At 54.0% G+C, this 22541-nt stretch overlaps 1 protein-coding gene and 1 non-coding gene across 4 annotated transcripts in view; one reads left to right on the top strand and one right to left on the bottom strand.

Moving 5' to 3' along the window:
• GSN (gelsolin) overlaps positions 1-22541 on the top strand; it is a 56645-nt gene that overhangs the window by 5268 nt on the left and 28836 nt on the right. For 2 of the 3 annotated variants that reach the window (XM_061163262.1, XM_061163261.1), the window contains exon 2: positions 7402-7492. The exons of the other annotated variant lie outside the window; for it this stretch is intronic. The gene's annotated coding sequence lies outside the window, so the exon portion shown is untranslated. The remainder of the gene's footprint in view (positions 1-7401; positions 7493-22541) is intronic. 3 annotated transcript variants of the gene reach the window in all.
• TRNAR-ACG (transfer RNA arginine (anticodon ACG)) lies at positions 1582-1654 on the bottom strand. The gene has a single exon. It is a non-coding gene; the product is annotated as a tRNA-Arg (tRNA).

Here is a 22541-nt window from a genome sequence, read left to right as displayed (position 1 = left end):
GGGCCTTCAGGGCGGGGCTTGGCCCTTAGTTTTCCCTCTTTAGTGGCTGTGGCAGGGCTGGGCCCTTGGTGGGTACTCAGTAAATGCTGGTTACTTTCGGAGGAGTGGCGGAGTGGTGTGGGTGGGATACCCGTAAGATATGTCTTTTTTTCACCCTTTCTCCAATGACTTTTTTTCCTTTTTATAAATATAATAACTGTGATAGAAAGTGTAGAAAATAAAAATAGTATTTAAAGATAAGAACTGTCCATAATTCTGCCAACACGAGATAATCAGTGTTAACATTTGGGTGCATTTCCTTCCTAATATTTTCAGCACATTTTCTTTTACCCCCGACAGGACTGTGGTCATACCACATTTGTAATCTTCTATTCTGACTTTCTGCATTTTTTTTCCCCAAATGCTATAACATAAATATTTCTTCATGTTATTTAGTACTCTAAATTTAATTTTTTAAAGAGCTTTAAAAGTATACTCTAAGTGGATAAATGCATGTTTATCTAAAATCTTTCATTCTAATAGACTGGGTGATTAAAGAAAATAATGAATTTTATTTGTAAAAAATTTTTCACATTTTTATTATTAAAATGATAAATGCTGACCTGATTTTTTTGTTATTCTCTGTTATTATATCTATGATGTGAGTGATTCACTTCACATCTTCTGTTATTAGGCATTCAGACTGCTGATAAATAGTGTTGCAGTGAATATTCTAGTGCATAAACTATTCCTCTCTCATTGTTTTCTAGAAGAGAGCCCAAGAAATGGAGTTGTTGAGTCAAAAATCACACATTTACAGCTTTTGCTACATTTTGCCAAATTTCCACCCTCGAAAGGTTGTTCAGTTCAGTGAAAAGCAGTTCGCATTTCCATCAGCCTTTCTTGGGGAACATCTGAGGCTGGTTATATAAAGCCTAACTGTGCTGTTAGAAGGCTCAGGGACCATTCTTCTGAAACATTTCTTCATTTAGCAAATACAGGCATAACTCAGAGATATTGAGGTTTCCATTCCAGATCACTGCTATAAAGCGAATATCACGATAAAGCAAGTCATACAAAATTTTTGGTTTTCCAGCACGTGTAAAAGTTATGTTGACACTGTGCTGTAGCCTATTTAGTGCAACAGTATTCCGTCTCAAAAAACAAGGTACATACCTTAATTCAAAAACTTCATTGCTAAAAAATGCTGCCCATCATCTGAGCCTTCAGAGAGTTGTGGAAGTAACAGCATAGATTACCGATGACCAATCACCATAACAAATATGATAATCATGAAAAAGTTTAAAGTATGGCAAGAATTCCCAAAATGTGATGCAGAAAAATAAAGTAAGCAAATCTATTGGAAAAATGATGTCACAAGACCGTTTGCTCAAAGATTGCCACAAACCTTCAGTTTGTGGGGGGAAAAAAGTAGTATCTATGAAGCACAGTAAACTGCAGTGCAATAAAATGAGGTATAAAGTGAAGTTGCTCAGTCGTGTCCGACTCTTTGCAACCCCATGGGCCTACCACGCATCTCTGTCCATGGGATTTTTCAGGCAAGAATACTGGAGTGGGTTGCCATTTCCTTTTCCAGAAGATCTTCCTGACCCAGGGATCGAACCTGGGTCTCCCGCATCGTAGGCAGATGCTTTACCGTCTGAGCCACCAGGGAAATCCAAAATGAGGTATACCTGTAGATTTGCACAGTTCGGCATCAGCAAGCACTAATGATTAAGATCCTGGGCAGAAGAGGCAGGGAGAAGCTGGTTCGCACCCCAGTTTCTGCTTTGCACTTGCCACAAGAGCTGAGCTTCAGCCTGGTCACTGTGCTGCCTCCACGCTTAGGATGTAAGTACTTACCTTTGTGTTTCCAGACATCGAGGTGGCTGAGGTCACCCTCTGCAGAAGGCCCCTCTTCTGACTGCCTGCTCACCTAGAAACCCTTTCCAGATTCTGACCCTTACAGTTAGACCTCAGAAGCTGCCTGTTCCCACCTCCTCACTTCATGGCCAGGAATACTCAGACCCAGAGAGAGCAAGTGAATTTCCTAAAGCTGAAAGTAAGTTCTCTGATTGCTGCTCCACCACTTGTGAGATTTCGAAAGTACTCATCTAAACCAAAATGATTTCAGTGATCATAAAGCCCAAGGCCTGGGAAGATTAAGGAACTCGGCCGTAGTCAGACCCCAAGTCTGTCCTGGCAGCGTGGTCCTGGGAAAGTCATTTTCCTTTTTAGCCAGTTCCCCTACCATGAATTGAGGGCTCGCACCGTCTCTTGTCCACCTGGGTCTACTTTTCCACCTGTCGAAGGCTTAATTTCAAGACTCAGTGGCAGGTCTTGGTCTCTTGAGTGTGCGTCCTGAAGTGGGGTGTTTTTTGAGGTCACGGGTGGCGCTAGTGTTAAAGAATCTGCCTGCCAATGCAGGAAACATCAGAGACCCAGGTTCCATCCCTGGGTCGGGACAATCCCTTGGAGGAGGAAATGGCAACCCACTCTACCGGGAGAGACTTATTTTTACAAAACCAAAAAAGATGCCTTTGGACCCTTTCTCTCCTCAGGGGAAGGGTTTTATCAACAGTGTTGTGATTGGACATAGACGTTTTAGAGCATCTCAAACTTACTGTGCTCCCAAATCACCTGGGAATTTTGTGAAAATGCAGATTCTGGTCAGTAGGTCTGGAATGGGGCCTGACACTGCATTTTTTTTTTTTTTTGGCCTTGCAACACATGGCATCTTCCCTAACCAGGGATGGAACCCGTGCCCCCTACATTGGGAGCACAGAATTCTAACCACTGAACCACCAGGGAAGTCCCCGTCTGCACTTCTAATGCTCTCCCGGCTAATGCAGATGCTGTGGTCCAGGGACCACATCTGGCCTGTGTGCGCGCATGCGCTCAGTTATACCCAACTCTGCAACCCCGTGGGCTGTAGCCCGCCAGACTCCTCTGTCAGTGGAATTTTCCAGGCAGGAATACTGGATCGGGTTGCCGTTAACTTCTCCTGGGAATCTTCCCGACCCAGAGATCGAACCCATGTCTCTTATGTCTCCTGTAGTCACAGGTGGGTTCTTTACCAGCTGAGCTACCAGGGACACCTAGTAAGAGTCTAAATCCTTTGTTCAAGGCCCAGACTGGAGCCCAGAACTCTTGAAATCTTATCCTTGAGGTTCTTTCTACCCGTTGTATTTGCTTCTGTCATCTCATAGCACTGAGGTGAACTGTATTTGGTCCACAGTTATGTTTCTAGAATCTGAACAGCCCTTGAGTTATTTTGCTGCCTAATTTCAGAGCAGAGCAGGGCTCTTCTTTAGAAGAGAGTGACTCAGTAGGATGCCATCTGAAGGGGGAGAAATACAGCTGAAGGGCCTAGCGTTTGGCATAAAACATTTCCACCAGAAGTTTTTATACTTCAGGTTATAAGTATGACTCTCTTTCAGCTGTAGGCTACAAACTACAGCCCTGGGGAAGCCCCAGCCTGTTTTTGTATGCCTCCAAGCTAAGAATGGTTTTTACATTTTAAAAAGATTATAAAAGAGAAAATCCAAAACCAAACAAGTAAGAATATGTGGCTGCACACCTTAAAATATTTCCTGTCTGGCTTTTTTCTCTTTCTTTTCTCTCTTTCTCTCTCTCCCTTTTAAAAGTGTTGGCCATGTCACATGGCATGTGGGATCTTAGTTCCCTGACCAGGGATCGAACCTGTGCCCCCTGCAGTGGGAGCACAAAGTCCTGACCACTGGACCCCCAGAGAAATCCTAGCACTTTGCAGTAAAAGTTTGCTGACCCCTGGTCTAGAGTAACTGCAGCTTTATACCTTTGTCTCGTAAGCAAGAGGCCCAGCTTAATTTAGTGAGGCCGGGATACCGGGGAGGCGGGCTGGCGTGGCGGCAGCTGCTCGGGCACTGCGGCCGTGTGACCCTGCGCGCATTACTCCGCCTCTCTGAACCTGTGTTCTTCCTTCGCAAGACAGAGACTATAATAGCTGCCGGCTGGGCTGTGGGGATGAGACATGATGTCTGTGCGGAATTAACACTTGGTAGGTGCTGAGAAAGTGACGACTGGTGTCATCTGAACCCTTCTGGCGTCGCCGGACAGATCACACACCCTCACCAAATCTGACTGGAGGAGGGCCTGGCAACCCACTCCAGTGGTCGTGCCTGGAGAGTCTCATGGACAGAGGAGCCTGGCGGGCTACAGTCCATAGGGTCGCAGAGAATCAGGCAAGATTGAAGTGACTTCACACACACACACACACACACACACACGCGCGCGCCAAATCTGAGGGTCCTCTCAGCGATCTGGGAACAGTCTTTTGGGAGAAAAACACCTCTGTTCCCGTTTCCCCCAGTCACCCCTTCACCTCCTCAGGGCAGAAAGCTCCTCTTTAGCCATCCAAACAGATGGGGTTCCTGGTGCTTATACACCTTCACTAATGGCAAGCTCTCTACCCACTCCTTCCATGGGTGGGCAGCTCTAAGATCTAACCCAGCAAACAGGAGCCCCAGGCAAGGACGGTGATTACGGGAAGGAGACACCCCTCTTTAGGGCTCCATGCAGCATGTGGGCAGCGGACTAAAGCCAGTGGTTTACGGACCTTGTTTCTAAGTTGTGGCAGCCTTAAGGTCCAAAACGGGAAACAGACCGACTTGGAGTTAGCTGGGGTGAACTATTCTTGCCTGGGAAATCCCAGGGACAGAGGAGCCTGGCGTCCATGGGGTCGCAGAGTTGGACACGACTTAGCAATGAAACAAGAATAATAGTTCTAAAACCAGTGAATCTGAAAGTCGAGGGCTCCCGGTGTCCAGAGCGCAGGAAAGCGTGTAATGCTCTTTTTGCCCATAGGTGGCAGCACCTGCACCCTTTGCCGTCTCTTTGGACGTGTTTGTGCATGAGTGTTTACACACGTGTGCACACACGTGTACATGCATGTGATTTATTCGTTTCTGCCTTCGTTGAATCTTGAGCTGTGGTGGCCCTAAGCTCGGCGCTAGGATACACGGGAGCGGGTCAAGTCTGACGGGGGAGGCAGACTTGGGAGCAGAGTGTAACAGTGTGGCCGGGGAGCTGGGCCGAAGCTCAGAGGAGCTCGGCCTCACGGGGAACGGGAGGTGAGAGAGGAGTTCTTGGAGGAAACCTGGGCTTCATCATGAGCGAAAGGAGAAAAGAAGAACAGGGATGGAAGAGAGCTCGGGAACAGAGGAGACAGTCTGTGCAAAGATTACAGGAAGGTTTAAGGGACGGTGCAGCTGCGTCTAGCTGGAGCTTGGAGGCCTGTGGGTGGAAGATGGGAACTGGGGAGAGCTGAGGCTCAAGACTCTGATCAGGGCGGATCATAAAAGGCGCGGATGGTTGAAGGTCCGCTGAGGATGTTGGCTTTTACCTGGGCGCCCTCAGGGAGTCAAGGCTGAGTCTGCGCAGAGGAGCAACGTGGTCTGCTTACTCTGGAGGGGAGGAGGGAGGAAGAGGGAGGACGGAGTCGGAGGCACGGCAGTCTCCCAGGTGAGAGGCTGAGGGGCCTGGAGCGTCGGGGTGAGGAGCAGTGGGTGCGCTCGGGTAGACCCGGCGGCGTTGGCAGGCGAGAGGGCGCCCGGTGTCCGTCTGGACGCAGGATGCTGCTGATGCTGAGCTGGGAGCCTTGAGCGTAAACCAGGTTGCCCTTGGGAACAGTTACAGCACCGCCAGAGAAGGTGAGGGTGAGATGTGGAGGTGTGTCGAAGAGAAGGGGTCTGGATTTGAAAGGTTGATCCTCACGGAGTTAACGGAAAGTGGGAACTTATTTGCAGGAGCCCAGCTCTGTGTTCATGTACCCCACGGAACTGGGAAGTTTCTGTGGAACTCTTTGAAGGGAGCCCATGGAGGTGGCACTTACCTCCAGGCCCTAGAGCCCAGGTAAGCACCCGGCCTCTTTCTAGATCTCTTGCTGTGCACCGGTGCCACTCACGATGCGGAAATCCCCAGGAATGTCTGGGCCGTCTGCTGTCAGCTAAGAATAGGGTTCACTTGCGCCTTGATCCAGGGAGCCTGCAGGGCCCCGCTGCCTTTGGGATCTTGGATTCTCTCCCCCTGGCTTGGAAAAGCTGGTTTGGGCAGAGCCGTTTTCCAGTTCAGGCAGGAGCCCGTTTGCTCTGCGGCTCCCTGAATGTGGCTGACTGGGAGGGAGTCTGGGAGTCACGAAGGGTGAAGACCCAGGGTGTCTCTGAAAGTGTGGGTGCTGAAAGATGCGGCTGCAGAAACCACTGTGGGTGCACGTGGGCTGGCCCTGCGTTTGGTCACCCGGCACACACCCTCCGGTCCTGCCGTTTGCCAGGTCACTTGCCAGGCCTGGAGCTTCAGCAGCCAAGCAACCTAATGGAGCCCATGGCCTCATGGGAGAGACAGACTCGTCAGCATACAATGGCAATACAGTCCTGCAATAGTGGAGCAATGCTAGGCATAGAGGCGGGAATATGGCAGGCAAGCAGCTTGGCTCTACAGTCTGAGTAAGTACAGCATGAGAAAGATACACTTTCTAAAACAGACTTAGAGAGTTAAGTGATAGAGTAAGCACATGCATTATTCAAAATCCTTGACATATTTTATCTCATCTGATCGTCCTAAGAGTTTGGACACAATTGAGCGACTTTCATTCATTCACTCATTCCATGATCTCATGGGGTACCTACCCTATAATTCCTGTTTTACAGAGAAGGAAATGGAGGCTCAGAAAAGTGATGTAACTTGGTTGTTACATATTAGTTAAATGAAGGGCCCTTTTGTCTAACTTCAGGATCTTAAGCCACAGCTCTGAAGCTGATCATAAGCTGAATTCAGTCAGACAATGGGGTTACCTTAAATGCTCATGGGATTTTCGGCTGTATTAATAGAGGCATGGTATCCAGAATGATGGAGGTGAGAGTTCCGCTTGCCCTGCCCTGAAGACAGCTCATCCAAGTGTTTAATTCTGGGTCTTGTGCTGTCAGTAGGGACAGGGTTCATTTGAAGTAGATCAGGGAAGCTGGGGGAGGGAACCAGACACCTTGATCTCAGGAAGAGCTGCAGCGAAATGGGTGTGCAACTTGTAGAAGACTTGAGGGACCCAGGGTTACCGTCTTTGAGTCTCTAAGGAGCCGTTGGGAAACAGGGTGACAGGCTGTTGCGGGTGACCCCAGAGGGTAGAGTTCGGACCAGCGTGTAGTGGGGCATAGGGAGAGAGAATTCCAGCACATCCCAGCGACAGTTCTTTTAACCAGCCAGACTCTTGAATGGAAGGTTTGCAGCCTTGGCGGGAAGTGAGTGCCCCAATGCCAGTGGTGTGCAAGCAGGGGCATGTGACCCTGGTTGGGGGGTGGTGGGGGCTGGGGAGGAGCTGAAGCATGAAATGGGCTCTGACCAGATGACCTTGAGCCCCTGAGCCTGGGAGTCTTGGTCCTTTCTTTCCAGGTGGTGCTGCTGCTAACCCCCAGAGCTGCGCCTCCACCTTGGTGCCGACCCCTTCCGACGGAACCGCCCTCTTCACTCACAGCCCCACGAGGTAGGTAAAGCAGTGCAGGCACCCCTTGGTCCCCCTAAACCCAGCCTGGCTGCCTGCGGGGTCTGGATGGGCCTGGGGAAGCAGCCGCTGGTCACCACACGTGGATGCAAAGGCAGCCCCTGGGGCTTTTCTAGGAAAGCTCAGAGAGCACTCTGCCCTTGCTTCATTTGCTCCTCACCCTCCCTAGAGAGGGAGGCCAGGCGAGGGTGATCCCTTGGGGAAGAGGCAAGAAGCGGGCTGGGTGCCAGGACTCCGGGGCCCCCACCCCCGGCCGTGCTGCTCCTGTGCTGGGTGGCGGTAGGAAAATGCTTGCCCCCTCCAGGCCTCTGTGAGCGCCTCGGGAGGAGGGTGGACTCCCTTGAGGAGGAGGTGCAGGAATTCTTCCGAAGGGTGAGGAAAGCTGGGGTGCGGCGGCCAAGGCTCGGGGCTTGTTGACCAGAGAAGGAGTGAGAGGTGTGAGTCACAGGGAAGGTGCATGAGTCATACTCACCTGGGACGGCTGGCAGGGCGGGGCCCACCTGACTGTCAGATTCACAGGTGACCTGCCGGAGGTGGTGGAGAGGCAGGGCACAGGGTGCAGGGTCCTCTGGCCAGAAGCAGGAGACCTGGCTCAGTTCCCAGCTCAGGCCTCAGTTTCTCTGCCTGTGAAATGGGTGCATTGGTCTCCCCCACCCACCTAACAAGGCTGTCGTGCGGACTGCGTGAGGTCACAGGTGCCGAAGGGCTTCATGAGCTGGAAAAAAGGGGAAGGATCACCACTGGGGGGATAACCCAGCTTCCAGTGTTGAAACAGAGAGAAGTGAGTTTCTGATAGTAACAGTGCAGAAAGCCTGGAAAATACCCCTCGGGGTTGTGACATCACCCTTGGCTGCCGAAAGGAGAGGGGCCGAGTACCTCCAGACCTTACTCATCCCCGCAGCCCGCCTGGCTTCCAGGCGGTGACGTGACAAGCCGACCACAGTTGGAGCTGTTCCTCTCTCCCCAAGCTCGGATGCAAGGGCCTTCCGATGCTGCGTCCTCAACGCTGGGACTCCCACAGAGGGCCGAGATGGAGGGGCCTCCCCCAGCTGCCCCGATGGACCGCGGGGCTGTCCTGGCTCTGGTGCTCTTGACTCTGAGACTCAGAGCCGTGACAACTCCCAGAGCCCAATGGCCTGCGTGCTCTGTCCCCAGAAAGGGCTGTACTCTCTGAATGCTTTGGCGAAGTGACACGGGGACCATCTTCCGCTTTCCCGCTTCTGCAGAAGCGTGCAGCTGCGGAGCGCCTGTCAGCCGAGGCCTCTCTGCAGGCTCACGCCGTCCTGCCGCCCCGGTGCGGGGCCCCGCCTCTTGCCCACTCCCCGGTGACCCTGTCCGTGTCCGTCTTCAGCTCTCCGTGTCCCACCTCTCTGGGCCCCAGGTGCCTCCTCCTCCTGGACGTCTCTCTCCTCTTTGCTTCTGGCAGCCTGCACCGTTCACTTTGTCTCCTCCTCCTGCGACCTTCTTAACTGGGGCTCTGGTTTTTTCTCCCTCAAACGTTCAGCAGGATTCTGACCACTTTCTGTCTGGAGTTAAACGTATAGGTTCATTCGCTCATTCATTTGTTCATGCCTGTGTGCCTTCATTTGACAGATATTTATTTAGGCCTTGGACTGGGGGTTGGAGAATCAGCAAAGAATGCGATTTTCCCAGCCCTTGTGGGTGTTACCATCTTGGGTCTTATATAAGTTATTATTATTGTTTAGTCGCTAAGTCACGTCCGACTCTTTGCCACTCCAAGGACTGTAGCCCTCCAGGCTCCTCTGTCCAAGGAATCCTTAAGGCAAGAATGCTGGAGTGGATAGCCATGCCCTTCTCCAGGGGATCGTCCCAAACCAGGGATGGAACCCAGGTCTCCTGCACTGGCAGGCGGATTCCTTACCGCTGAGCCACCAGGGAAGCCAAACAGAAGCCGTTACCCATGTAACAGACTCATCCCTTCTCCAGCTGTGAAGGAAGGGACCGGCGTTGTGAGAGCCGACGGCATTGGGCGGGTGTGACGGGCTCTTGTCTGGACAGATGAGGGAGGCCTTCCCGAAAACGCTCAGACCGAAGATGGAAGGAACAGTGTGAGCAGGGGAACAGTGTGAGGGAGAGGAAGCAGTGTGAGCCAGGCCTGGAGGAGCTGAAAAAAACACGACAAAGGGAGAAGGGCCTGGAGGCCAGGCAGCGCCTCCGCTGTGCGGCCCTGGCGGCCTTGGTTAGGGACTGGGGTTTTATCTGGACCCCTGGGGAAGCACTGGAGGTTGTAAAGTAGGGGAGAGTTTTGCCCCAATTTCAGTATCAGAACCCTTGAAAGAGACAGTCGCCAAGTCCCACCCTGATGAGCCCTGAGCCTGTAATTTTTGGCTCTTCCACACTGTGGCGTCCTGACGCTGCGCCTCAGGATGAGGCTTGGTGTCGGGCCGTCCTGCAAATGTGCGCTTTCCAGCATTCTCTGGGCTCCTTGCGTGTTTTCATTGTCAAGCTTCTGCACTGGAGAGCGGAGGTGAATCAGACCCGGGGGCCCCTGGAGCCTCAGAGGGCGTCCCCTCGAGTCTAGCGCTCTGCTGAGGGAGGGGTGCGTGCAAAAGCTCGGCCCCCTGGGGGTACCTCTGCGTTTGGGAGCTGGTGGGCAGAGTGGCTAATGCAGGAGGGTGGGATGACAGGGGGGAGGCTTTGAGGGCAGGGTCCTGACCCTCTGGATGCTGGGACCCAAGGCAGGTCTGGAGCTGAGGAGTTGCTTGAGCAGTGAGATGTGACAACAATCAGTTGGCGGGATGCAGGGGGTGGATCGCAGAAAACTGGTTGGAGAGAATGAGTGTCACTGGGCGCAGCCTTGTCCCTCCCGCCCGCCGACACACGCAGTAAACCGCTCTGGGCCTGTTTCTCTCCCGCCCCCTGTCCTTCGTTCCCCCTTTGGTCAGCCCTCCTCAGTTGTTTCACTGGGGTTTGATTACAACCTGGATTCCAGAGGCCAACAGGTCCGAGCATTACTCTAGCTCTGACTTGCTCTGTGCCCCTTGACATGTCCTTTAACGCCTCTCAGCCTCAGTTTCCTCATCTGTGAAATGGGGATGACAGTAGGGTTGTTGAGGGTTAATAATGGGACGTGAAGTCCTAAGCGTATGCCTGGTACCTAGTGATGGGTTGGTTATCTTTCCTTCCCTGTTGGTAGGTAGTGGCCAAGTCCATGTCATCATCCATCCCTTGGGGAGTTCTCCTTTGTGACCGTAAATCTGAAATTTGAACTGGAAGCAAGGTGTCCCCAGAAGCCCTGAAAGAGGCCTCTAGTGGGATGCCAAGTGGTTTGGAAATGCCTTTACGTATCCCCACTGGGGTCTGGCACAGGGCTCGGCTCTGAGGGCTGGACCAGGTCTTGGCTGTCTTTTAGCCCCAGCACTCAGCACAGGCTGGCCTATCCTGGTTCTCTCAAATACTAAACAAACACACAAAAAAATTAGTTAAAAATAGTCATAAACCTTGGGCATCAACCTACCAGCACCTTCATCTTATGACTGAGGAATCTGGGGCCCAGAGAGGGACAGTGACCCTTCCAAGGTCACCCATCCTTTCAGTGGCAGGGCGTAGACCTGACTCAAGTATTTATTGCAATTCTAATTTTTAAATACCAGTCATTATTAACTTAAAAAAAAATCCCCAAGTCAATTGGGAAGGGGGTAACAGTGGCATGAGCATTTGAGGGTAGGGGTTACCCCGAGACAATTCTGGGGAGCATCCAGGCTAGAAGGGCCCCAATGATAGCATGTTCAACCTCCCAGTTTGGAGGTTGAACATTTGGAGAAACTGAGACCCAAAGAAGGGTAGTGGCTTGCTCAGGGTCCCCGAGAGCAGAAAGCAGAAAAACAGTCACAGGCCCACTGCCATCATCTGCCGTGGGTGGCTGGCTTCCCCCTCAGTGCACTGCCTTATGTTTAAGAGACTGAGTAGAACATGCCCAATGGTTTCCCGAGGAAGTTTGGGGTTTTAATCGTGTCAGCGAGAAGGATCATTTCCGGAACCGTGCATGCCCGGGTGGTGCCTGTGGAGTTGGGCCTGGCACAGCTATTTCAGACCAAGCCACAGGGCCCTATTTATAGGCTGATGCGATTAGGTCGGTGTGGTTGGGAGAGGCTTGCCTGTCCTCTGCCCAGCCCAGCCATGGTGAAGGAAGAGGCCCTCGGGGGCGACTCTGACCCATGGGTGAGTAGCCGCGGGTCTAGGGTTGTCCCCAAAGCCTGCTTGAAAGAAGGACTCCAGGGGTGCTGACTCCCCGTTCAGCCGCTGGCCAGGCCCCGTGCAGAGATGAAACCAGCTCCAAGCCTGTTCTCTCTGGGCTGAAAAGATCCTCCCCGGCCTCAGAGCGGGCCAGGACCCCTCGCAGTCAGGCCGCTCCAGTGTTTGCCCACAGGTCTTCACCCCAGGCCCTCCTGGCCAGCGTTTACACTTTGCGGTGGGGGGCCGCACCTCTGAGCCTTTGCTTCTGCTGTTCCCTCCTCCTGCCTGCCGGCTCCCTGTTCCCCAAAGACAAACACCCACTCTCTTCATCCGTCAGGGCCCTGCCGCTCCCGGGCTGCTCCCGGGTGGTTCACCAGGCCCTGGGTGCTTCCTGCCTTGTGTTCCCGCTGCTGAGGCACCCCCAAGTTCATGTGCATACCCCACAGGGCCGGGAAGTCCTGAGGCAGAGCCTGACACGGGGAGAAGAGGGAGAAAGGCTTGTGTGGTCGGGCCCCTCCCGGGCCATTCACCTGTCTCCTGTAGGTGAGACACTGTCTACATGCCGGGCTACACAGGAGGTGTTTTTAAAAGGTGCGTAGGAGTGAGAGCCAGACTTTGAAGCCAGATAGTCCTGGGTTCCGGGCTCTGCTCTGCACTTCTTAACTGTGTCACCTTGGGCTGACCCTTTCTGAGCCTCTGTTTCCCCATCTGTAAAATGGGCATGTGCTAGCCTTGGGAAGCATTGTCAAGAAGACGAAGCTGAGAAGGACTTACCATGTTGTCTGGCCCACTGTGAGCCTCCTGGGTGCTGTAGTGAGTGCTGTTTACTCAGGGGAGCAGGGAAGCACCCTCTAGGGCTCCGTGGGCTTGGGGTCCGAGCTTCCGGCTCCTCCCTGTGTTCCCCTCCCCTCCCTGGCTTAGCCTCCTGGGCCTATCCTGTTCCCCAGATGGGGGAGGCTTTGTTTGGGGATTGTTTTGCCTAAGAAGTTTCCTCTGTGGTGCCACTGGATGACTCAGAGGCCTGAGTCACCGGGAGGCTGGGGGCCAGGAGGAATGGAGTGGGCGGAGGAGGAAAGGAGAAAGGAGCCAGGAAGGGACCTCCAGTCCCGCCCAGGCCCTCCCCTGGCTCGATGGCCAGAGCTGGCAACTCCCCGGGGCTGCCCGGCCTCAGTTTCCCCCAGCGTGAGAGGTGCTGGGCTTTGACAAGTGGTTCCCAGTGTGGGCCGAGCCTCAGAATCCCAGGTTCCCGGGCCCCACCCGGAGCCGTAGACTCCGAAGCTGGGCGTGGGGCCTGGGAATCCAAGTTCTCCGGAGCTCCCCAGGGGATTCGGCTTGCACACCTGCTCTGCGGAGGTGTCAGGGAACCAGGGAGCCCAGGGCTGCTCGCCCCCGGGTCTCAGAGGGGCTGCTCAGCCACTGCTTGGCCGTCTCCACTCACAGAGAGAGCACTTTTATTGCTGAATGTCTTGGCAGAATGATGCCCGGAAAGCACATGGGCTTTAAACAAACAAACAGGCTTTATTGAAGTATGATTTACATTAGTTGCTGGAGTAAGTATACAGATAATTTATATACATATAATTCACCAGTTTGAATTAATTCAGTGATTTTTAGTAAACTTTCAGACTTATGCCATCGTCATCACGAGATGTCCAATTCAAGCACATGTTCATTACCCCTCATCTCCCCTAAAAGGGGCCCGTGCCTGCTGGCGGGCAAGCTGCACACCCACCCCCTAATCCCTCAGTAGTCTCCTTTCTGTCTCTTGGGATGCACGGACCTGCGTGCCACTCCCAGCCTCACCGTTTTCTGGCTCTGTGACCTCCGGCAGGTCATCGCCCCTCTCTGAGCCTTTGATTTTTTTTTCCCCCTGTTAGAGGGGGAAGTATAGCCTCCTTGTAGCTGCTGTTTGAATTTCACTAAAGTGATAGAGTGTCTGATGCGTGGTAGGTGCTGGGGTCGTGGGAGCCTGCAGGTACCACACCCACAGACTCGCTGTGTGTCAAACCCTGGGCCCAGCCCTGGAATTGCTCTGTCTCCTTCAGTCCCCACAGCGCCCAGCAGGTGAGTGTTAATATCATTTCCGTTTCATAGCCAGAGAAACTGAGGCACCGAGAAGGGGCGTGGCTTGTCACGGTCACGGAGGTAACAGTCGGAAGGGCTGGGAGTCTGCCCCGGAGCCTGCCCTCCTGGACCTTCACACGTGGGGGTCATGCAGCAAGGGACACAGTGCGTGGGCCCAGGACAAGGGTTATGGCACACAGTTCTCCAGGGGATGGGGCTCGGGGCAGTGGACGTGACATTGAAAAGATGGTAGGTAGATGGTACAGATCTTTCTTGACTCACTATGCGGTTACATCCCAATAAGCTGAAAAAATCTCAAGTTTATCAGTGCATTTCATATACTTTTCCTATCATACACTCTTCCAATCATACACTTTTCCTATCTTAGCTTCATACATCATAACTTAGCCTTGCCTGCCTACCTTACATGTGCTCAGAACACTTACACTAGTCTACAGTTGGGCAAAATCTAACACGAAGACTGTTTTTAAATGTCGTCTCACACAATGTTTTGAATGCTGTACTGTCGATGAACAGTGAATGGTTGTCTGGGTACAGAATGGTTGTAAGCCTACCGGTTGTTGCTCTGGGGATCATGTGGCCGACTGGGAAAGATCGCTGGCCCAGGAAAGATCAAAACTCCAAGCAGGTTTCTACTGAACGTGTATCGCTTTTGCACCATCCACAAGTCAGGAAATCGTGCAGTTGGACCGTCGCCAGTCGGGGACCACCTGTGCAGAGCCCCTCATACGGCAGATGTGACATGATGCGGGGGGCATGATCCAAGGTGGGAGTGACGTGGGACACAGCATGAGGACCGTGCCCCGGGCGCACAGGCGGGACACGTGTGAGGACCACAAGGCCTGGTATGGGACACAGAGAACGTGGGGGTATGTGACGCTGGGCGTGGCGCCAGGTATATGACGCCAGGACAAGGTCCCCAGGGTGGGTGTGGGGTTTGATGCTTGGCAGTAGGGCACAGAGGGTCCCTTTCTCAGGTCAGCGCCCGGGGCCCCAGCATGCAGTGGCAGGAGCCGGTTTTCTCCTCTGACAAAGGCCTGTCTGTTGTTTTTGTTTTTCCCTCCTCCTCTTCTGCCAAAGAGTGGGAGTGTCCCAGAGGAGTGGGGCCCAGGGCAGCCCACCCCTCCCCCCATCCCACCAGCTCAGACCGGGGTCAAGGCTTGGGGCCAAGTCCTTGGCTCTGGAAGAGTCTGCCAGGCCCCCAGATCCCCGCTGTCAGAGGCAGCTGGGAGCCCCTGGTGGCTGGGCCAGCGCTGAGTAATTTTCCTCTAAGCCGCCCCCGCTCCTGCCCCCCTCCCTGGCTGCAGCTGCTGGCTGTGAGCCTCTGCTCGGGGCTTAGGGGAGAGGGAGCCCCCGCCCCTACGGAGGTGGAGGAGCGGATCCGCCCTGCTAGCTGCTGTCAGAGTGCAGGGAGGCGGCTGCAGCTCACAGGCTTGGATTTCTGGAGCCCTCCCGGCATCTGACCCTCACTCCCTTATCTCGTCTCATCTGCACAAGTTCCGCAAGAGCCCGATGAGAAGACTGAGGCTCAGAGAGCCAAAGAGCCGGCCCGAGGTCTCACAGTCAGAAGCAGGGCCGAGGCTAGACCCCGCTCTTCTGGCGGCAGGAGACTGAGGATGTAGAGAGGCGGGAGGCGTCGCAGAGGGGTAGCGTGGGGGGCACTAGGGGATGAGGCTACAAGAGCACGTGGACGCCGGATCCCAGAGGGCCTTAGAAGCCAAGCTTAGGAGGCCTGACTTCTTTCAGTTTGCACGGGGGGCTGCGGAAAGGTTCCAAGTCGGGAATGACGTGGTCTCTGTGGATAATGGAGAGTTGAAGGCACTGGGGAAGTTGGTGCAGTGGTTCCATAGGGGAGATGGGGACCCTGAACCAGGACGGCGTCTGGGAAGCCGACGGGGAAGTGAGCATGAATGGGGAGTGCGTGGGGTTAAGCATCCCTGCTATGGCCTCAGCCCTTGCATATGTCCAGGGGGGTTGACTCTGGAGTGTTCCGGAGGGTTCTGGAAGCTCTCAGGAAGGGGTCCCTAGAAGATGATGCGGGTGATTGGGCATATACCCGGATGGAGGTGAGGCCGGAAGCACCCCTGGGGCGAGGAGGCCACACCCATTTTGGAGGAGGCCACGCCCATTGTGGAGGAGGCCACGCCCATTGTGGAGGAGGCCACACCCATTGTGGAGGAGGCCACGCCCATTGCAGAGGAGGCCACGCCCATTCCGGAGCTGTCTCACGTGCCAGGCCGTGTGCTCTATGGACTGGGTTTCATTAATTCTTCCATCTGGTGATGCTTATTCTCTGAGCTGGGAAAGGAACACAAGCATTCCAGTCTTATACCTCTGTTTATGTTTGAGAGGGGAAAGACGTTTTTAAAAAGTCTTATTAAAATGAAAGGGATTAGCAAGGATAAAATATATCTTTGAACCTCTGGTAGTTCTATTGTAGTTCAGCGTTTGAGATAAATTGCAAACGATTTCTAACCACGCTATAGCACTTGGAGTTTTTCCATAACTGATTTTTACCGGTATCAAGTTCTGGTAGGCCTGGGAGATAATCTGGTGATTCTGTACCCAAGGACCCAGGCTCGGAACGGTTGAGTCATTTTGCCCAGGGTCACCTAAGTAGTAAGAGGCAGGGCTGGGATTGAGCCCTTGTTCCTTGGGGTGGGAGCAGACCAGAGGAGAGGGGAGGGCGTCCTGAAGAGATTTGTGGATGGGGCAGGAGGCACAGTGGGCTCTTGAAGAGCTGGCTGGAGACCCTCTCCTGAGATGTGTCCCTGTCCTTGGCACCAGCCGCACGTCCAGGTCTCTGGGCCTTGGCTGGGACCCTCCAGCCCTCCCCTGCGTTGGAGGCAGGGATGCAGAGATGAAAGCCAAGGGTGGGTACGGGAGGCCAGTGGGCATGTTTGCAGGGCCTAGACACGTACTCTAGGGGTTGTTGTGGTTATTGAGCGCCTGTTGTGTACCAGGAGCTCCTTCAGTTCTCTCAGATGACCATTTGAGTTAGGACTCATCACCCCATTTTATAGAGGAGGAAATTGAAATGCTCAGAAGGGCCATTTGCCCAAGTGCCCCCTGAGGTAGGAATTCAGGCTCCGACCGTACTCAATCTGGACATTATCTTATTTTCCCCTGGATGGAAGTTTGCACAGCCGTCACCCTGCCGGTCATTCCTGGTACCCTGAGCTGGCCGAGGCTCCCCTCACTGTTCCGGGTTCTCTACTGTCTCCTCTGTCCCCTTTATGATTCTCAGAAGTTCTGCCTGCCGGGTGCAAACTGGCGCCCGGAGGGTGGGCTCCCGCTGTTGCTGGCTGTGAGGGGCTTGGGGACAGAGAAAGGCTCTATTTGGAGCTTGTGGCAGGAGGGACCTGTCACCGTCCTCTGAGGTCCTGACCCTGTGGTTCCCATCGGCCTAGGGAGCTGCTGAAGGATGAACTGGATCCTCAGACAGACGCGGAGGGGAGGCGGCGCGGCGGTGGGGCAGGGACCAGAGGCACAAACTATTTTGCCTCTAGCTGTTCCTTTCAGAATTTTATTAAAGTTCCAGGGCTCGAAGGGTCTTTAGAGATGGGCTGGTTTGCTCGTCACTTGCATCTCCTTGGCTGGGTCACCGCTGCACCACTCCTTATCTCTCTGGGAGAAGGGGGAGGATACTGGCATTTTTGAACCTCTGTCTTATGTCAGGCATGATCCTAGGATCTTCCACATTTATGGTCTCAATCAACCCTTAATAGAGTTTACTTTGTTTCTTTACTTGGCTATGGCAGGTCTCAGGTGCCGCATGTGGGATCTAGTTCTCTGACCAGAGACTGAACCTGGGCCCCTTGCATTGGGAGCACAGTGTCTTACCCACTGGACCACCAGGGAAATCCTTCCACTCACCTTTTGAAAAGACATTTTAACGCTGATTTTATGCGTAAGGAACTTGACTGTCAGAGAGATATTAACAGAGGCTTCCTAAGCCCCCAGCAAACAGCCACCACAGCTTCCTTGATACTTGCGCACTGTGCTAAGCCCCAGACGGCTTTTACTTTACAGAATTCTCACAGCAACCCTAGCAAGAGGCTACTCTAATCCCATTCTACAGATGAGGAAATTGAGGCTCAGAGAGCCGAGCCACACAGCTGGAAGCGGTAGGTCAGGGATTTATACCCAGGTTTTCCTGGCAGGAGCCCCTTGCACAGTCTCGCAGACTGTTTTTCTTCCTGCTGGGAAGCTCGTCGCCTCTGCAGCAGGACGCCCCCTCCTGCAGCTGTTGCTGCTCTGGCTCTGGTTGGGGCCCCGTAGGCCCTGCTGCCCGGGGAGGTTGGCAGGCGGAGGCCGTGTTCCCCATCTTTACTGGTCCTGCCTCACAGTGCCTGGAGTGGGGCCTCCTTGTCCTGCCGCTGATGTGCGTTTGTGCCTGGACTTCCCTGTTGGTGGGCTGTGGGGTCCTGGGGCAACGAGGAGACGGTTGTTCGCAGCTGTTTGCACCTTCCCAGGACCGCTGCCTCCCCCAAGAGGGGGAGACCGACTCCAAAGGGGACCCTGGCAGGCAGGGCCCTGGCTCACACCTGTGGCCAGATCTGGCTGCTCCTAGGGCATGGGGTCAGGAAGCGGCAGGGCCAGCCCTTTCTGAACGTCCTGTCCTGGCTCTCGGCACTACGTGGGGTAGCCTCCAGAGGCTGGGAAAAAGCCAGTGGCTTCGGGCCCTGGGAGAGGCGGCCTCTTGGAGGTGGCTTCAGCCAAGCCTCACTGGCTGTCTCCCCAACAGCTGTCCACGCCCGGGATGGATGGAGCCAGGGCAGAGGTCCAGCTGGCCCTTCCCGGGGGCCTTGTCGTGGGCTCAGGCCTCGGCTCTGGCCTGGGAACGGTGCTCGCTAAGTGACTCTGAGAAGTTACTCTCTTGCTCTTGGGGTCACAGTTTGCAAAGAGAGGGTGATCTATTGAACATTGCTACAAATAAGCCCTGCTCTGGGCTACTTGCTCCAGAGCTCCCAGCCACCCTGCAACTGGGCAGTACTGTCCCTTTCTACAAGTGAATGACCCAGCGCTCAGAGAGGGAAAGCAACTAGCTCTGGGTAACACAGCCCGGACCTGAGCCCAGGACTCTCACTGTGAAACCTGTAACCTTTCTCGGGCACCGCTATACTGCTCTCCCGTGGTGAGTGCACGCTGAGAGGCCTCTGTGTTCACACACGGGGCACTAGGAGCTCCGACTGTGCTGTGTGTCAGGCCTTGAACCTCCTCACTGCCCTGTGAGCTCCCCATTTTACAGATAAGGAAACTGAGGCCCTGATCACAGGCGCTGAGTCTCCCAGATTCTAAAACACGTGTTCTTTCAGGTCCCCAGGGCTCCGCATGCTCAGACCCTGTCCAGTTTTACCAGGTTTCATAACTGGCTTCTCTGTTTACTGACTGTTGTCCTATTTAACAAAACCCCGGCCAGCAGGGCGGGTGTTCCCAGGAGGACCCAGAACCCAGCCGTGAGCCAGCAAGCAAACAAGCTCCGAAAAAGAGGGAGTGGGCCTCGTGAGTGGCCGGCGGCCTGGGAATCAAGAACAACAGTGTTTGGTGCAAAGAGAAAAGAACAGGGCGGCGTCTTCCAGGAGCGGCAGAGGCCTTTTGTACACTCTGGCCGGGGGCGGAGGGTGAGGCTGCCTCCTCCTGGCGCTGGTAGCTGCCTTGGGAGGCCCACGGAGACACGGAGGCTAGCCTGAGGTCTCCAAGGGAGCAGGGCCACGGCTGGTGGCGGGCGGTGGCGGTCCGGTACCGAGCTGCAGCGCAGGGATGTGGTTGGATGCTGGAAACTGCCTACTATGTGGAGCGCCAGCCAGGAGCACCTGAGATCAAAGGGCAGGGGGACCTCTTGAGGCTCAGAGAAGGGCAGGGGCTAGGACGCGCTCACGTGGCGAGTGATGGCAGGGCAGGGCTGTCTGGGTCAGCAGCTGCAGCCCTTCCCCTGTGATGGGTGCTGCTGTCCCCTTGCTGTCCAGGCGGGATGGTGCTGGGGGCCCTGCCGAGCCCCAGGTGGAGCCTGGGCGCTGGGGCCAGCCAGCCTTGAGCTTGAGTCCCAGCAGTGCCTCGTTCCAGCTGAAGGGCCCTGAGCAAGTGCCTGGAACTCCCCGAGTCTCTGTTTCCTGGAGGCTGTGAAGAGACTGAGTGTCAGAGCCGGCCGCCTTTCCTCCCTGTCTTCTCCCAGAGATACCCGGCCCCAGAGGTGCGGTGGCATGCAGCTACTAGGGATGCTGTGCCCGCCCTGTGCAGGTCAGGGGCTCCGCACTGTCTGCTTCAGAAGGACCTGTAGAGGCACCTGGACAAGTGTCCCCGTTTTACAGGTGGGAACTTTGAGGCTCAGAGACCTGTAGGTTCCCGATGTGGTTGCAGAGCCAGGATCTGGGGAATGCTGGGGCTGAGAACGAGGCTCAGAGTCAGAGCTTCAGGGCCTGGCCGTTCTTTTCCATATGGAGACCCTGAAGAGCAGATAAGGACGGTGATTTGCCCAAAGTCACCCAGGAAATCAGCAGCAGAGGCAAGCCTGGCACGGGGTGGGGAGCTCTTCCTTCCTACTTAAGAGGTTTTTCTTTTGCACTTAAGCTCTCCCCGCTCTTCTGAACTTATACATCCCCTTCCAGGCAGGGAGCCCGGGGGCCTGTGGTCCCATCACAGTCTCCGCACATCACTGCCCTGCACTGAGAGTTTCCAGGCCGTGGATGCTCCGAGGGCAGGGGCCAGGGCCTGTTGCCCGGGTCTCCAGCGCCAGGGACCCAGGTTTCAGGGCTATGTGACAGGCACAGCTGCAGGGGCCTTTGTGATCATTAACCTGGGGTCAGTGACCCTGGGCTGGTGGGCCGTGACCCCTGGGACCAAGGCCGAGCCACACCAGCCCTCTGTTAATCACCAGCTGAGCAGAACGGACTGCTCGGCTGGGCTGGATGCCGGCTCAGGTTCACTTGGGGTGGGGGGTGGAGGTGACTGGGGATGACAAGGAAATTTCCTCTTCCTGCTGGTTTGAATTTTCCATATTGTCTAATGAGCAGATAGTACTGTATCTATTTTTAAGGTATTATTCCTAGATCAGTCTTTTTTAAAAAAAAAAGAAAAACTACATCGGAGAAACACTTGTAAATAGTTTCAAACCCTATAGGACATTGAAAATTTTTTTCACAGAAGTATACTGAGGTGTAATTAACATTAACAACTCACCCATTGTAAGCAGACAGCATTATGATTTTTAGTACCTTTTTCGGTTGGGTAATCATCACTGCAATCCAGTGTTGGAATATTTCATCACCCTAGAGTGTTCGCTCACGCCAACTGCAGTGATGTGGGTGCTTAACCCCAGCTTCTTCATGTCTTTCAAGCAAACTGACTTGACAGTTTGGTGTTTACTCTCCGTGATTTTTTTAAGGACAATATGTATGCAGAAGCAGACACCCTTATAAACCAGAAGAGAGGAGCCACAGCAGAGTCGCGGTGCAGTTTGCTTTTTTGAGATCGCTCCATGTTTGCTGACTGCCTGCTGGGTGCTGGGCACGGTCTGCGCTAGCTCGTTCTTTTTCCACAGCTGCAGAGTGGCCCATTGTATGGCGGCTCCATAATTTATTTAACCAGGACCTTTGGGTCCTTTCCAGTTTTCTTCCAACAATGCTTCAGTGAACACCCTTGCACGTGTATTTTTGTTTTCCTCTGTAAGCCATACTGAAGGAAATGGCACTGTGGTCTCATTGCGTGTTTTGAATTTGTATAGATGTCAGTTGCTCTCCAGAGAGGGGAAACTGGGTTATGCTTCCATCAGGCGCGTATGAGAACAGTGGGGTTTTATCACCTTCCAAATGCCTAGGGAGAGGGAAGAGCTCTCTGAGTTGAGGCCAGAGACGTCCAGTGCAGGCTCTGCAGGCCCAGGACCAGACATACAGCCTTGAGAAGTCAGGGACCTCTTGTGGGTCCCCATAGACACTAAGATGAAATTCAGACTCTTCAGGGATTTCCCCGGTGGGCCAGTGGTTTAGAATTCACCCGCCAGTGCAGGGGAGACAGGTTAGATCCCTGGTCTGGGAAGAGCCCACGTGCCGCGGGGCAGCTGAGCCCGTGCGCCACGACCCTTGAGCCCGTGCTAGAGTGCCCGTGCTCTGCAACAGGAGAAGCCACTGCAAGGAAAGCCTGCACGTTGCAATGAAGAGTAGCCCTCATTTGCTGCAACCAGAGAAGCCCGCTTGCAATCAGGAAGACCCAGCACAGTCAAAAATAAATACGTAAATAAACAAAAAACAGCTCTCTGAGAAACTCTTAACCTATACCCATGTATGTCTTAAAAAAACATTCAGACTCTTGAGTGGCACACGGGCCCTTGTGACCTCTGCCGCCCTCTCTAGCCTCATCTCTTCCTGTCCTGGTGTTTCAGACAGGATCCCTATCAGTCCCTGCAGTGGCCTGCGTTTGCTTGCCCTTTGCCCGTGCTGTTCCACCCCCGGAATGCCTCTCTTCTCAATCTCCCTCCTTCCTGTCCTTCAAGGCCCAGGTCACAAGTCCCTTTGTCTGCAAAGCCTTCTTATAATCCCTGCAGTCTGATTTATCTCCTCTGTGAGTGTTCCTTTAGCCCTTTATCTGACCCACAGTCTCCCTTAAATGGGAGGAAGTTGTGTGTGATGGAGGGCGAACTTCAACCTGATTAGACAGAAGCTGGGCTCCAGGAGGAGCTGGGGCAGATGACTGGAGCTCATGGGGAAGGAGGACAGAAACTCCCATTCACTCACTGGCAGACCAGGCCATTTTC

Source organism: Dama dama, chromosome 16 (genome assembly GCF_033118175.1).
Source record: "Dama dama isolate Ldn47 chromosome 16, ASM3311817v1, whole genome shotgun sequence".
Classification (NCBI taxonomy): Eukaryota; Metazoa; Chordata; class Mammalia; order Artiodactyla; family Cervidae; genus Dama; species Dama dama.
Note: the sequence above shows the minus strand (reverse complement) of the source record. Positions and strands in the feature narration are given on the sequence as shown.